Raw genomic sequence first — 17,488 nt, forward strand, 5'->3', positions numbered from 1 at the left:
AAAAAATGTACTGTAATCCTGCCCTGATCTGACTTAGATGTTCCAAGATATGAGGAAAAATCTTGTAATAAGGAATGAAATAATAATAATAACAATAAAATGTTTTTTGAAAGCTGTCCACCATGAAGTTCAATTGTGAATTCTGGAGGGAAATTGTAGTTTGTTTCTATATATTGCTTTGCCCTTCAGCTCAGCTGTTGGCTTTGCATTAATATTCAGGCAGCATCATTGCCAGTCCTGGTGATTCACTGAGGTATTATGAATATGCAAATGAGCAAGAGCTTTTTATGTCTGTGGTTTGTCTTTCTTAGATGTCTGAAGAAATAATTGGAGCCAATCGACTGATAACTTGTATATAGATAACTATTGCTCTGGAACCTAAAACCATTTCTTAATTATTCTTATACCAGCTCAAAAATTTGATTTCAAATAATCTCTTGAAAATAGTACTCCCAGTATTCTCTTATATTCATTTAATTTAGAGGTTAAAGTGTCATATTATTTTAACTTCTTAGATTATAATAATAGTGTTTTGAAGTGAGCAGTATACAGAGTGGAATTTGTATTAGTCACTCACTTTTTTATTTTTCCTTAGGTCTTAACTTCCACTAGTTAAAAGTCAAGGGTGCAGAAGTTGGTAGAGTGTTCTGGGTAGATAATGGCCTTCCCAGGTGGCTCAGTGGTAAAGAATCCACCTGCCAATGCAGGAGACACAGGTTCGATCTTGGGTTGGAAAGGTCCCCTGGAGTAGGAAATGATAACCCAGTCCAGTATTCTTGCCTGGGAAATCCCATGGACAGAGAAGCCTGGAGACTACAGTTCACTGGGTCTCAAAGAGTCGGATATGAATGAGCACAAGGCAGAAGTCTGAGTAGATGAATCCTAGAGCTTCTGAAGTATAAAGATAGAGACACAAAGGACGTTGTAGGAGAGAGAGAAAATAATTTATTGTGTTAAGCAGTAATTAATGTTTGATCTTAAAATCACATTTATGTTTCTCTAATGATATGTATTAAGGGAAAAAAATAAAACTTCATATTTCTGTATAATTCCTTTTAGCACAGACAAATAAGGATAACTTTTACCAGTAAAAATAAAGGTATAAGATAAGTGAACTATGTAAATTTTAATATTCATTTTGGTGGCTAATACTACATCTTGATAAGAAATTTTGTAATTCAGCTACTACTTTTAATTTAGTCCTCAGTGTGGTACAGCTAAAACAACTGCAGGAAGATATATAATAATTCTGTTATTGTGCCCTACAACTGACTTGAACATTTGTGGTCATTTTCTTTTGATATTCTAGCACTATCTCATTTCTATGAAGATGTAACCTTTACATTGCCACAGCTTGCTGTGTATATATAGAGCTAGTTTATTACTGTGTGAAATAACCAGCATTCTGCTAACATTTAGCCACTTTGATTTCATTGAGAAATTATTTCAGCTACAGGAAATAATCTTTAAAATAATATTACATAGTTAGGTGATTCCTCTCTACCTAGAAAAAAGTTTTTTCTGTTTTTTATTAAAGGGTAAGTACTGGGTAGTTCAACTTGGGTATATGCTGGTTTTGTTTTTGTTATTGCTTTTGCTGCTTTTTTTGTTTTTTCAACTTCAGTTTGAAACAACAATGGTTTATCTCTTTCATGCGCTAAGGTACCACTCAGGTCTGTAGGGGAGCTATGTTAATTGTAGGTAGTTAGAGACTAGATTGATGGGGTCTCCCAGCTCACATGTGCTCCACTCCCTGTCCTGTCAGAGAAGGAGCAGTCCTGGAGGGTCCTGTATCACCACTTAAATGCTCAAGCCCCAAAGTGACACATGTCACGTCTGCCTGTGACTCATTGACTGAAATAGCACGTGGCTACCCCTCCTTTCAAGGGGTGGAGAAACAGAATGCTCTCATGTACCTCAAAGAAAAGGAGAAAAGGAATATTTATGCACATTAATAATTTCAACCCCATGACATACACAACATTTCTGCAATCTCAGGAGAAAGGCCAAATCATTTAAAACGTCATTTCCTTACCTTACAAGCTGCTCAGTAGTGTCCAGCTCTTTGCGACCCCCATGGACTATACAGTTCATGGAATTCTCCAGGCCAGAATACTGGAGTGTGTAGCCATTCTCCTTTCTCCAGGGGATCTTCCCAACCCAGGGATCAAACCCAGGTCTCCTGCATTGCAGGCAGATTCTTTACCAGCTGAGCCACCAGGGAAGCCCAAGAATACTGGGTTGGGTAGCCTATCCTTTCTCCAGCGGATCTTTCTGACTCAGGAATTGAACTGGAGTTTCTTGCATTGCAGGCGGATTCTTTACCAGCTGAGCCACCAGGGAAGCCCAAGAATACTGGGTTGGGTAGCCTATCCTTTCTCCAGAGGATCTTTCTGACTCAGGAATTGAACTGGAGTTTCTTGCATTGCAGGCGGATTCTTTACCAACCGAGTTATTAGGGAAGCCCATGTTTCTTTAAAAAGTCATATTTTATTTTATTTTTTAAAGCAAGTATTGATTTTTTCCTTTTAAAAAAAATTTTAAAATATAAATTTGTTTATTTTAATTGGAGGTTAATTACTTTATAATATTGTATTGGTTTTGCCATTCATCAACATGAATCCGCTACAGGTAAGTCGTATTTTAAATTAAAAACAAAACCCTCATAACACTCCCAGGAATGTTCAATAACTACTAAAATCTGAGTGTATTATAGATGTATTATTTCCTTTCTGAAAAAATGTGTATGTATCTGTATTTTATTATTATTGTATGCCCCATGATTGATTAAAAAAATCACATACATACAAAATATATGATTATGGAGAGTGAGATGAACTGAGTTAAGCTAGACATACAGGTGCTCAGCAGGCAAACATATTACAAAAAGAATCTAAAATGTCAATAAAAATGTGAAAAGTTGGAGAAAATTTATTTTCCAAAACTCCTCTTTGCAAGTATACTGAATAGAATTACAGGGCATATTTTATTTTAGCAAGTCACTTGGGGTGAGATAGCTATACGGGGACAGCAAACTTTTCTTTCATCCTACTTCATAGCATCTTAATTTAATTTTATTTTTTTTAGCATCTTTATTTTTTGAAGAAAGATTGATAAATACAAATTATACGTATTTAAGGCATACAATGTAATGTTTTGATATACATATACATTGTGAGATGGTTACCACAATGAAGCTAAGTAGCATATCCATCACCTCATATAGTTACCATTTTTTTTCTGTAGTGAGAGCGCTTAACGTCTATTGTCTTACCAAATTCCCAGTGTACAATATATTATTATTAATTGTAGTCACCATACTATATGTTATGTCTCTAGAGCTTACTCATCTTACAACTGAGAGTTTTTGCCCTCTGATTAAGATCTCCCTCCCTTTTTCCCCAGCTCCTCAGCGTCTGGTAATCACAAAGGCTGTGATTACCAGTCCACTGGTTTTTGTCTTTTTTTTTTTTTTCTTTGGATTCCATATATAAGTGAGATTATGTCATACAGTATTTCTCTTTCTGTGTTTGACATTTCATTTAGCATAATGTTCCTTGGTTCATCCATATTGTCACAAATGGCAGGATTTCCTTTTATTTAAAGGCTACATAATATTCCATTGTGTATGTGTGTCACTTTTTTTTTATTCATTCATCTCTTGACAGAATCTTAGTTTTTTTCCATATCTTTGTTATTGTGAATAATGCTGCCATGAACATGAGAGTGCAGATATCACTGCTTTTGGTGATTTGCTTTCCTTTGAATGTATATTCAGAAGTGGGATTGCTTGATCATAGGGTAGTTCTATTTTTAATTTTTTAAGGAGCCTTCATTCTTGCTGTATCAATTTACATTTCCACTAACAGTGTACAAGAGTTCCTTTTTCTCCATGTCCTATAAGGGACTTTTAAAAGTAACAAGAGAAGATCACCATGTTGTTTATTGGTTGTACTCTCTTAGTAAACAATGATCTGAGTGATGCTAGTGAGTTGATAGGCAGAGTATTTATAGGCAGAGTATTTTTTTACAGGCAGATTTGCCCTTCTTCTGACCCTTGCACAAACCAGTCAACTTATCCTCCAAATAAAAATTGAACAAATATTAAAAGAGTAGTGGTTCAAATAAGTCAAATTATCACGGCTGTGGCAGAGACATATATTGCCCATTAATCTGAAGAATATGACTTCAATGATTAGGCTCACTAGATAACAGCTACCTCCTCCCTCACCACTCCATTCAGTGTATCCCATCAAATATCATGCAGCTGGTCCCAGACAGAGTAATATTACTGTTAAGTCAACAGTATTATAAATGAATGCATTAGGTCAATGTTAAAAATATAACTATATAAAAAGCAAAAAAAGTTAATGTAAATGAGCTTACTTTTTCTGCCTTTATTCCTTATTTTTCATTTCTTAGAAACTGAATTCCTAATAATAGAAAAAATTATTGATGATTGTAATTTGCTTAAAAATAATCCCACATTGACAGTTATGCATTCTAACCAGGAATCTCCACTCCAGTGATAGTCAGATATCACTTTTTCAGAGAGGACATAATCCTCACTTCAGAGGCAATGATTACAAGCGCATTAGCCATCTTTGTCTTTGATCATATCCAGATGTTTTGCTAATCACTGTATTTCATGTCAGAAGTAGGTTTTCATTGGTTAAATTAGTGGCTAACTTTTTAATTGACATGGCACCTGTTATAAACGGATGGTAATTAGTGAAACTAAAAGCTTTCAACTTATATGAATTGGCTAAAATAGTATAAAACTGCTCCCCACCCTTAAATAAACAGGACATAAAAATCCATCAAAGTTTGCCCTTAGGGATATTGCCAAAGACTACCTTTGTAAACTATCCTGTATTCTGTCTTTGGTTTAGAAAGATTCTATTTGCTTAATACTGACCATGAGAGTAACCGTGTCTTACTTCTGGGATATTGCCCAGTGTTGAGTCAGTATTTCTTATAAGGGGAATGTTTCAAGCTCCTAAAATGACAGACAGCTGAGACTTCATTAAGCTTACAGAATAAGCTGTAATATGAACCATTTTATCCTCTTTGCTAATAAATGTTTCTAGAGCTTGTTCTGAGGCTTGACTTCAAAATAAGCTGGTTACACTGTTTAAGGAAAGTAGCTCGCCCTTATTCATATAAAATATTTTGTTGGCTACTGTTTGTTAAAAATAAAAAAAAATCCTTGAGTTTTGCATGTTCAATTTGCTTTGGGTCATCCCCAACAGAATTAAATGTTAATTAGTGATATATTTATTTTTTACTATTTAACATTAGTAGATACCTTCAAATAGAATGATCTTTTAAAAAACTATATTGCTTTTGCACAATTTACATTGACTAAATAACTTTCATAACTATGGATCACCATCCTTAAATCAGAACCTGAGCTTCCATTAAAAAAATCAAAGTAAGTCAATAAGTTATATCAGAAATAGCATTTTTTTTAGATAATGAGATTGTATACTATTTCATTTTTATTATATAAATCAAATTTATTTTCTGAAAGATTGTTTTGCATGCAAGAAGCCATTGATTTTGGGGGTGATTTGTTACACAAGTAGCAACTCAATAAATCTTATAATAATAATTTAAAATAGCAAAATCTTAGATAAGTGCAGAGAATATCAATAAATAACATTCTCCATCCAATGTTCCACGTTTAAAAAGCAAGAAACAGAACTGAAATTTTATCCTTGTTAACAGCTCCTCATTTTCCCCTCCCCTCCCCCAGGCCCTAGTAACCAGCATTCCAGTCTATGATCTTATGAATTTGATTGGTTTAGATGCTTAATATACATGAAATCATGCAGTTATTGGTCTTTCTGTGTTTGGTTTATTTCACTTAGCACCTTTGAAAGTGAAAGTCGCTCAGTTGTGTCGGACTCTCTGTGACCCCATGGACTATACAGTCCATGGAATTCTCCAGGCCAGAATACTGAAGTGGGTAGCCTTTCCCTTCTCCAGGGGATCTTCCCAACCCAGGATTTGAACCTGGGTCTCCTGTATTGTAGACAAATTCTTTACTGACTGAGCTACAAGGGAAGCCCTAAAAAATCCTGTTAACAAATTTTAAGTGTACAATAGGAGATTTAAAAAAAAAACAAAAAAACAGGAAACAAAACTAATTATTTTGCTCCGAACTATCCTCTGTTAGACCAGGGATCAATTTAACAAGTCGCTGTCTGAATAAGTTGATGTTTCCCACACATCTATTACATGGGTCTGTCTGTTTAAAGCCCACATACATATATGGACACAGGAGATGCTATAATGAAAAAGACTAGGTCTTGTCCTTAAAGAATTTCTAATTAATCATCATATAGAACACTAGAAGCAGTATTGGAGACAGCACTGTTTAAATAAGGTTCCAGTTTTAGTTTTGGTATTTATTAACTGGAAAGCTTGAGGTAAAACATTGCACCTCACAGAGACTCAGTTTCTTCATTTGTAAAAAATGAGAAAATGATGCCTGTCTTACAGAGTTCTCAGGTTGTCATGAGGATTAAAAACCAATGCTTTTAAAATGCTTATATATATATAATATACTTTATACAATAATCTCTTAAGTAGTTTTATGTGTTGATTCACTGGATTGAGTAACTGTCCTCAATACCTCCATAATGCATACCGGCAGATGTTCTCGACACCCTGAATGCTCATGGCTATGTCTGCTCTCTCCTACAACTTTGAATGTTATTTGCTTATCAAAGAGTCAGTTATACTTTATCCCTTCAAGTTTGTTATGCCATTTTTACTTGTTTTAATTGTATAATCTAATTCAGTATAAACAAAATGAACAAAAATTTCAAGTTCTGTAATAAATTTTTGTCTGTAAAAACTGAGTCAGATTCTTTTGCTAACACTTGATAACATGTGAGCTGCTAAAATATGTGAAAGGGACACTTGTAAAAAATTGGAAAAATCATATTCTAGAAATACTTTTAATACAAAGTGCTCCTTAAGTGTCTTTGGGTTTTGACCTTATTAGTTAAAAAACAGCTAAAACTAAAATGTGTAGATGATGCATATGACTATGGAATGTATATTCACAAAATCCAACTCAAAGAAATAGTCTTGGCACTACATAAATGAAGAGTTGTAAATTAAAATATATTGATATTTAAGTTAAATGAACATTTTAAACTATATGTAGATATACATATATACACCTATAAATATACACATATGGTTTTATTTATCTAGTTAGTTATTTCATTGGTTGTTGTTATTTCTTCTGTATTGTACTTTTCTGATTAACTGGCCAATGACTCATTTCAGGCTGCTTCAGAGAAAAGTGTTCCTAGTTGTAAGCAAAAAATTCAGTGGTGGATATGAGTGTATGAAGGTTAGTTTTGTCTAGAGCGAAGGTTAGGGAATTGTTATTCCTGAAGAATCTGACAAATGTAAGCACCGTATATATTTGTATTATGACCATAACTTAAAAATACAGTTACCAAATAGGTTACCCAGAATATTAACTAGATGTTTAAATTTTAAAAATTGCTTTCTTTGCTAAGAAACATTTTATTAGGACTGTTTTTAATAAGATGTTAAGATTTTTCATGTTTGTTAATTCTAGTTAGATTTCTTTTGTATAGCATTAATTATATATTTATAATATATATAATTATGCATACAAAATAATTATATAATATATGACACAGTTTAGAGAATTTCTTCCCATAGCATTTGCATGGCTGTGCTTTTTATCTATATCTATTTTGTTCAATAAAAGTTTTTTGGAGATTGGGACAACGCCTCAGCATTTTTGTGCTCATCACATTATGTCATGCTGTGTTTGAGTTGAAATATGTGATCAATAAATTCTTCTAGGAACAAATGAATATCTGCAAATTACTGCTGCCCAGCTACTAAAATGAAGATTGACTCTTTTAAATTTTATTTCCAGACTACTCTAAAAATAAATCATATTTTTTATATCTAAACCCAGAGGAGACATAAGTCCCTTAGAATGTGGCTAAATTCTTTGAATAATGCATGATTACTTTGCTTCATACACTAATGTATCAATAAATTGATCTCACTCTACAGAAATGTTACCTAAGGTTTTTAAAAATATTTTTCTTCAGATTTTGAGGAATAAGAGTGTATTAGGGTGCACATTTACTAGCAGATGCTACAAAAATCCTCATTCATAAATATTTAGATCTTCATTTGATGAGAAAAATATAAGATTACAGTATATGGCACAGTCTTTCCCACCTAAATGTGTAACTGTATTTGTGAATTATTCCTGTTGCAGATGTAATGTCTTTCAAAGTATTTTATTACAGCAATGCATTTCCCTAAGGAGGAGTGTTTATAAATATATGAATCAAGGTGATACATTTCATGTTATTTCTTGCCTTCTTCCTGGATTTGCTTCCATGACTTACAAAATATTTTACAACAAAATGAGCCAACAGGAATTGCCGTGTTGAAGTAGACAAAAGGATTCAGTTATTCTGGCAGCTATTATATGAATATGTTTTTTGTTGTTCTTAAAACTAGAGAAATGCATATTTGCAATAAATGATTATTCCTAATGATTAGCTTCTTTCCCAAATTATCTAAAATTAAAGTCTTCGATTATGGTCACCTAGAAAAATTTTACATCCTGAAATAAACATATGTTCAGTGTTCATGCCAGCTTAATTGTGTCTCTATTTTCTGATGTTAGATGTATAAAAATGTATATCATTGTCACTTCAGAGTAACTTTGATCAATTTAGATGAACAAAACTAAAGTTCTAAAAAGAAGTTATAAGCAATTTTAAAATCTTTGGTTCCTGTGTTTTCTTTTAACTTTTATATCAGATGAGATTTTTGTCCTTGATTTTGTTTCTTTTACCTAAGGTTTCAGTGATCTTATTTTTGAATCACTTTGCTCTGAAATAATTACAGTATGCCAGGTCCTCATCATTCCATATAACATACATATTCTATCCTCATCCCTGCTGATGCATGACTGAGTGGTGGAATAATGAAATGCTCTAAGGTTGTTGCAACTGACAAAATAGCCTAGCAACTCATTGGTGGATCTCAGAAGCTGATACCTATTTCTCTATTTGATTCTTTTGCAGATAACTGAACATATCTAATCAAGTTTCTTTGCCTTTGAAACTTTGGTTTCTACAGGTCCATGAGGGCAGGGATTTCTTCTCTTTTGTTCACAACTGTATATCCAGAGTTTAGTAAGTACCTAGTGTGAGGTAGGCACTCAATAAATATCATTTGAGCGAATTGATGAAATTAAATATAGTAACTGGTATACTTTACTTAGTAAGCCAATGAATTTATGCTTATATTTCATAGATAGATTGCAAAACTGTCTTAAAAGTGTTTATATAGCAAAATGGTTAGATTCAGGAAATTCAGAGTCATGCTGTATGATCTCATGTAAGTTATTTAGCCTAAGTCTATTTTTTCTTATTTGTAAAGGAAAATAGTCACAATGTCATGAGTAAATGGGATAGTACATATTCAATGGTTATGTCTGTCGCATCATAATCACTCAGTACATAAAGTTATTATTTTTATTATGGACAGGAATTTAATTTGTTTGAGAATGCACTCTCAGAAACTAGTATTAAAATAAGCCTATAAACTTCATCTGTTAAAAGATGTTAGACATCAAAGAGTGAAGCATTTGGTAAGAATTATTAAGGGGCTTGGAAATGGGAGAAAAGAAAAAATAGGAGCTAATAGACATTTTAATTTTTAAAAAAGTTTCCAACACTACCGTCAAAATTAGATTCTTAAACACCATACTTCTAGGATTTCTGAAATTGAAATAACTATTTGACATTAAAATGTCTACTTTTAGTCTAATATTCACACCATTTGTATCAGAAAAATACTTATTGTGATTCTAGACATACAAATGAAGAAAATAACTTAGGCAATTATCATAAACACCAAAAATAAATTGACTTATTTAAAATAACACAATGAATAGCATGTTAAATGCTATTATGGAAAGGGTTTGAATTATTTAGTGCTATCCAATAGACAGTCTGTGATGATGGAAAGGACCTGTATCCGAGCTGTCCAAGACAGTACTCAGGAGCTCCATGAGACTACTGAGCACTGGAATAGTGATTAGTGATGATGATGATGAACTGAGTTTTAAATTGTATTTAATTTTAATTAAGTTTAATATAAATAGTCTTATGCAACTGCTGGCTGGGTCTTCCCAGGTGGCTCAGTGGTAAAGAATCCACTGCCAATGCAGATGTGGGTTCATTCCCTGGGTCGGGAAGATCCCCTGGAGGAGGAAATGGCAACCCATTCCAGTATTCTTTCCTGGAGAATCCCCTGAACAAAGGAGACTGGCGGACTACAGTCCGTGGCATCACAAAGAGTCAGACACAACTTCATGACTGAGGACAATTGCACAACATAGAGCCAGATATATACCATGATGTTCACTTTGCTTTTTTGGCAAAACTATAAACATAGGATTATATTTGGTCAGTTAAAGAGCTCTCATGTTCACCTAAAATGACTTTTATTATACTTATTTCTGTTGTATAGTCCAATATCATTGTATTCATTAGGCCTTTTGCTCCATTTTGTCAACTGAGCAAATTCATATACACTGGGATTAAATTTTATGGAATTTTGTATTTACTTTTAATTTCTATAAAGATAAAATTTGTGAGAAAAGTCTTATTCGGAACTGAGAATTTTTTTCCCCAAAGCCAAACACTTCTCCCTTAATTTTCCTACCTATGTATCTCTTCACCTCCACTATTACCCCTACTTTGAGGAAATCAATCATTTTTTTAGGTTCAGAATGACACACTGAATCTATAGTGTAGATAATTATTCATTTTTGGTATGTAGCACTGGGATTTAATTTAGTATTTATTAATTTATTTTTTATTATTAGTATTTAATTTAGGGATGGTAAACACACATGTACACATACATAGAACACATTATCATAGTTTTCATTTGTTCTCTTTTTAATCTCAGTTTCCAATCCCAGTTTTTACCTTACAATTTTATTTTCCATAGCAGAAAATTATCTTTTTAAGAAAGTTTTTTACAAATGATATTGAATTCCAGAATGTGCATAGATCTGGAATAAGGTTGCTTAAACTCATATCTGAACGTGTGGGTCCTGAATATAAAGGGATAAGAATCTTCCAATATTCCTAATTCTCTTACCTCTATCTAAAAGCATTCCTGTAGTTCTTCGGCAGGGGTAAGAAACTGGTTTCAGGCCATTTCCAGGCTAATCATAGCAGTTGACAGTGACCACTAGGAGTGCTATATTGATCTTGAAACTGCAGTTTCATTCTCAGGGTTTCATGGAGATACACATGCCTTGTCCATGCTATTTTGCTCAAAGAAAGTGGATCTCAACTCTTAGTTGCAGATTAGAGTCATATGGGAAATTTTTAACAAATACCATTGCCTATGCTCTAGCCTAAACCAATCCAGTCAGATTCTCTGGGGCTGAGGGATGGGTATCCATATGCTTTAAACTTTGCCAAATGATGTTATTATGTAGCTGTGTTTAACAGTCTTGGTTCCAATATGAGCTGATAAATTAACCAATCTGCCACCCAGTAAATCTTATTTAATGTTTTCTATCTTCAAGTCAAATATGCATGAAATATTAAAGTAGCTCTAATAGAACCATTTAAATTTCCAGATTCTGACCAATTCTAGGTTGCCTTAAATCTTACCTAGGGTCATTATTATGACACTCAGTTGTGCTTTTTCCACCTTTTTCTACCTGTATGTCATTAATGATCCTAAAATGAAGGTGTGCATGAGGACTGGGGTTCTGGGAGAGAGAATGGTAACTGCTTGGACACCTGAGACTCGTAACAACAGTACTGTGTCCAATCAGCTGAGAAAGAAATTGTAAAAATTTTAAGATAACTACAATCATTTTGCAATTCTAAACTCCTCTTTTAGAAAAGTTTATGTATTTTTGTCCATGATCTAAATATCCCAATAACTGAATGCAATTCTAAAAGTGTATCACAGATATTTTTAAAATTATGCCTGATTAACGGGGAAATATTACTGACCTTTGATATTAGTTCTAAAATATGAATTATGCCCTGTCACGATATTATCTGAGATTGCGTTACTCTGGCTTCTCCCTATCTCTACTTCCTTCACAGAGGTATCATTATCCTGAATTTAGTGCTTATATATTTTTTTAAATTTTCTTATTCACACATTATATATCCCTAGACAATATAGAATATTATTTTGTATATTTTTATGTTGTGTTTCCAAGATGTGATAAGCATCTTTAGGAAGTTCTCAGTCATTTTATTTCTTTAAACATTTTACACACACGTATTTTATCATCTTTACCTGATAATTTAATATCTCAATTCCTTGGTGTAAGATTTGTCCTTTTCTTTACTTTTGCTTGTTCGGAGCTGCAGTTCAGGGAATTTTATACAAGGACAATTGGTGTGTCCTTTTTTGAGTTTACTTTCTTCCAGAAAGGCAGTACATTTTACTTCTGTGAGATGGCCCAAATTACGACCAACTGAGAATGTCTTTGATTTTATGGAGTGAAGTTTTACAGACTATGTAGGTAGCAAAAGGAAGAACTCACATCATAACTAAGGGCAGAAGTTAATTTGTGAAATCTCAGTGAAACCATATTAAAATTTCCTTCCCAGAACCCAAACAAGGATAGGTAATTTTGCTTATCATTGGACCTTGACAGGAGGTTGTTTCTTTGTTTAGTTCATCCTTTCACTGAAGTTGAAGATTTTGGCTTGATCTGGGGTCTTCCTTGTTCCTCCTTTGCCTTTTCTCTGTTCCACTCCTTGCTAGGAGAAAAGGACTTATCTTCCCCTCCTTTAACCATTTATGGAGGTGTTAGTGTCTTGGATACTAGGAAGGCAAAGAATTGCCCAAATGACAAAGAGCATAGTTTCAGCTTCATTATATCACTTGATTCGTAGCTTCCTCTTCATTCTGTGTGACTCCTGGTGATTTCCGTTAGCTTCCTGAAAGCTCAGATATGTAATTAAATACCTGTTGGTCATGTTTATCCAGCATATCTAGGTTTTTAGATTTTTAACAAGCAGTTTTTCAGAGGAGTTAGTCTGCCTTATCACTGAAAGCAGACGTGTCCTGTATTACTAAAAGTCTTGATGATGAAGCTTCTGGTAATGAAGTGTATCATCCACTTCTTACCTCATCTGTTCATTCACTTGACAAATATTAATTGAATATCTCCTCTGTGTCTCGCTCTTCTGTATCCTGGGGATAAAGTGGTCATCAAAAACTGTTGCTACTGTCAAGGAGCTTACATTCTACTAGAAGAAACAAACAACAAATTAAATGTGTGTGTATGTGTGTATCTCACAAATATAAGTTATACACTGTATAAACATATATACATAAGAAGATATCATATTCTCAGGTAGCTCTCAAAGAAAAGCAGATCCTTGTGTCAGCATGTGACAAGTGATATTTTAGATATAGTGAAGGTTTCTAAGAGGAGGAGACATTGATCAGGTAGGAAAATAGTGAGAATTTTAACAGCTGGACAGGAGTTGTATGAATGTCCAGCTGTTCCCTGTTCCACTCCTTGTTTCCTGAGTGGAAAGCAATACTTTGTAGTTAATGATGCATTATTAAGTACAAAGACCTAAGAATGGAAATTGAAATGTTTTGTGGAATTAAACAAAAACTCAAGAGAATATAATCCTTTTAGAGAAAGTAAAAGTCATTCAGCCAAGTTAAAAAAAAATATTGAGTGCTTCATATATTAGGTGTTACATGGGATACAAAAGTTAAATACCAGTAACTCAGTGTGCACTCGGAGTTTAATAGACAAAGCAAGGAATAGCCTCATGGAAAGTAACACAGTCACAAGAAGTATTTTCCTTACTGTCATCTTACTGCTTCCATAAAAATACCATAGAACATTATGTCATACTCTTCAATTTATTATAATTATAATATATATAATGTATAACTTTAATAGCTTTAAAATTGTTACCATATTATATGTATATATAAGCACTAATGTTATATGTATTTTTACAAAACTGCTAAAATTTACCCAAAGTTATTTGGATTCTTTTCAGTTTCTCTTGGCTTCTTGTCTCTCTTGCACCAGCTTAGATTACCTTGCATTTTCCCTTAAAGCAGAAGCGAGAACAAAAATAATAGGTTTTAAAAAACAAAAAACACACAACAAAAAAACTTTAAAATACCTTTAAAATAATTATTTTGAAAAATAGGGGGAAAAGTACAATTTTCCACAAAATTCATGATGAAAGTTAGCAACACAACTGTTAATAATGCCTAGATTTCACCCACCACAGGTTTCTTGCCTTAATATGGGTCTGGATCCTTACAACCCTTTCTTCTAGTAAGTAATACAGATATCTCCCACTTAACATCAGTAATGTTAATACATTCCTGAAATGCAGAGTTCTAGGTGGAAATGCTTAGTTGGAGCTTATTTCCCATTGTTTGCATCACACATGTGTAGAGCAATGATCTTTGAAAGAAAGGAAACAAACAAAGTGAGTCCTATGATCATTCACCATAATACCTAGGTAGAGTTTTCAGACCAGAACGCAGGGTGGTGAAAGTCAGGGTTAGCCCCTCTGTGGGAGTTGAACAGATGGACTTTGGAATTTGGGAATATCAGGGTATGCAGTTCACAGGGCAGGGTAAAGCAGAAGGAGAGTTGCAATGAGAGAACACTCTGAAGATCTGCAGAAGGAACCCCCTTCCCTGCACCCTCGAGTCTTCATCTGAGTATTTATCAAAACATTCATCTGAGGAAGCTATGTGAAGCCAAGGGAGGAATAACCTGAAAGAAGCTGGTGGAAAAATCTCTAGGCTTAAGTGGAACACAAATGATTGGTGTTCTCACCAGCCTGAGTAGAAAAATTATAATATGTGAGGTATCAGGCAGACTGTTCAAAAGGATATTGGCTCACTTCAGGGGCAAGATAAGATGTAAATCAAAAGCTTTTCTGGTCCTACTTAACAAAGGTTAAAAACAGGTTTAAAAGAATCAAACCCCAAGGGATAAAATGAAGACAATCTCACCAAGACAGTCACAATCAGATTGCTTAAAATCACTGATAAAGAGGGGGGGACACATTTTGCAGAAAGAAGCAAATATAAGAATTATAACAGACTATTGTTTTGGAAACAGTATGAATCAGAAGACTGGAGCAGTATCTTCAAAGTGCTAAAAGAAAATAACGGCCATCTTGAATAATACAGCCGTAAAAATATCTTTCAATAATGAAAGTGAAATATTTATTCAAACATACAAAAAGTGAAATCATCACTAGCAGAAATACAATTTAATTTTTATTTATTTTAAAATGCACATTTCTCTAACAGATGTATTTATTTTGTTTTTAAAAGGAGTGAACTTTGAAGAGCAAAAACATTCGACAGAGAGGAAAGAAACAGAACACATATATAAATGTAAGTTGTTTTATTAATTGTCTTAGAACCACAACAAATTAGTACAAAGATGCCTATAAAGCAACACAAAAAGCTTTGAAAGATTGAGGTGTTGCCTTAGACAAGGCTGAAGATTTAAGTCTGGTGTTTGGAATTTAGGCTCTAGTCCTCGTTTTTTAATGAATCACTGGGTATGTGGAGCAGTCTGTGCTTTTAGCCGGATTTGAAGAGAAGAATGATCACTTGGCCCAGGTAGAAATAGATGAAATGTTTGGCTTAATGTGTTATGTAACTACTCAAGTTCTAGCTCACGATTCAGTGCCAGGTGGGATTGTGTTTCTTGTTAGACTGCTTCCTAATATAGGCTGCAATGTCATCTCTACGTTATATTTTTCCAATGCCTAAGTAGCCCACTCCACCAAGTCGTGTTGCATTTCTTCTGACATAATGGCAGTTTTGATCACAGCAATTTGGTCACACATAGTTACAGTGAAGTAGGGGCTGGCTCCCTGCTTATTTGACTTATATGCAGAGTACATCATGAGAAACGCTGGGCTGGAAGAAGCACAAGCTGGAATCAAGATTGCCGGGAGAAATATCAATAACCTCAGATATGCAGATGACACCACCCTTATGGCAGAAAGTGAAAAGGAACTAAAAAGCCTCTTGATGAAAGTGAAAGAGGAGAGTGAAAAAGCTGGCTTAAAGCTCAACATTCAGAAAACTAGGATCATGGCATCTGGTCCCATAACTTCATGGGAAATAGATGGGGAAACAGTGGGAACAGTGGCTGACTTTACTATTTTGGGCTCCAAAATCACTGCAGATGGTGATTGCAGCCATGAAATTAAAAAAATTCCTCCTTGGAAGGAAAGTTATGTTCAACCTAGATAGCATATTAAAAAGCAGAGATATTACCATGCCAACAAATGTCTGTCTAGTCAAGGCTGTGGTTTTTCCTGTGGTCATGTATGGATGTGAGAGTTGGACTGTGAAGAAAGCTGAGCACCAAAGAATTGATGCTTTTGAACTGTGGTGTTGGAGAAGACTCTTGAGAGTCCCTTGGACTGCAAGGAGATCCAACCAGTCCATCCTAAAGGACATCAGTCCTGGGTGTTCATTGGCAGGACTGATGCTGAAGATGAAACTCCAGTACTTTGGCCACCTCATGCAAAGAGTTGACTCATTGGAAAAGACCCTGATGGTAGAAGGGATTGAGGGCAGGAGGAGAAGGGGACGACAGAGGATGAGATGGCTGGATTTCATCACTGACTCGATGGACATGAGTTTGAGTGAATTCCGGGAGTTGGTGATGGACAGGGAGGCCTGGCGTGCTGCAATTCATGGGGTCGCAAAGAATCGGACATGACTGAGCGACTGAACTCAAGTGAACTATAGGTGAAGTAATATGTTACTTGAGAGTGTTAAAGGGGCTTCCAAGGTGGTGCTACTGGTAAAAAAAAAAAAAAATCTGCCTGCCAGTGCAGGAGATGCAAGAGATGCTGGTTCCATCCCTGGGTCTGGAAGATCTCTTGGAAGAGGGTATGGCAACCCACTCATTATTCTTGCCTGGAGAATCCCATAGACAGAAGAGTTGGTGGGCTGCAGTACATAGGGTAAAAGAATCAAACACAAATGAAGTGACTGAGCATGCATGCAGAGTGTTATAGTCATCTATATTAGAAATGCAAAGCAAAATTTCACCAAAGAAAGGATATGGATTGCAAATATGCACATAAACAGATATGAACAGATAATAAAAAGAAAATAAAAAGATAAATAAAAGTAGATTAACTAATAGAATAATTAACTCATTAAATATAAATGTTAGTTGCTCAGTTGTATCTGACTCTTTGTGACCTCATTGACTGTGACTCACTAGGCTCCTCTGTCCATGGGATTTCCCAGGTAAGAATACTGGAGTTGGTTGCCATTTCTTTCTCCAGGGAATCTTCCTGACCCAGGGGTCAAACGCAGGTTTCCCACATTGCAGGCAGATTCTTTACTGGCTGAGCCACTAGAGAAGCCT

The 17,488-nt window shown here is 34.5% G+C and overlaps 1 pseudogene; it reads right to left on the reverse strand.

Annotated features, from left to right (window-relative positions):
* Positions 1-15,672: 15,672 nt before the first annotated feature.
* On the reverse strand, positions 15,673-15,941 carry LOC102176213 (annotated as a pseudogene).
* Between the last annotated feature and the right edge of the window lie 1,547 nt (positions 15,942-17,488).

The sequence above is a fragment of the Capra hircus genome, assembly GCF_001704415.2.
Source record: "Capra hircus breed San Clemente chromosome X unlocalized genomic scaffold, ASM170441v1, whole genome shotgun sequence".
NCBI lineage: Eukaryota > Metazoa > Chordata > Mammalia > Artiodactyla > Bovidae > Capra > Capra hircus.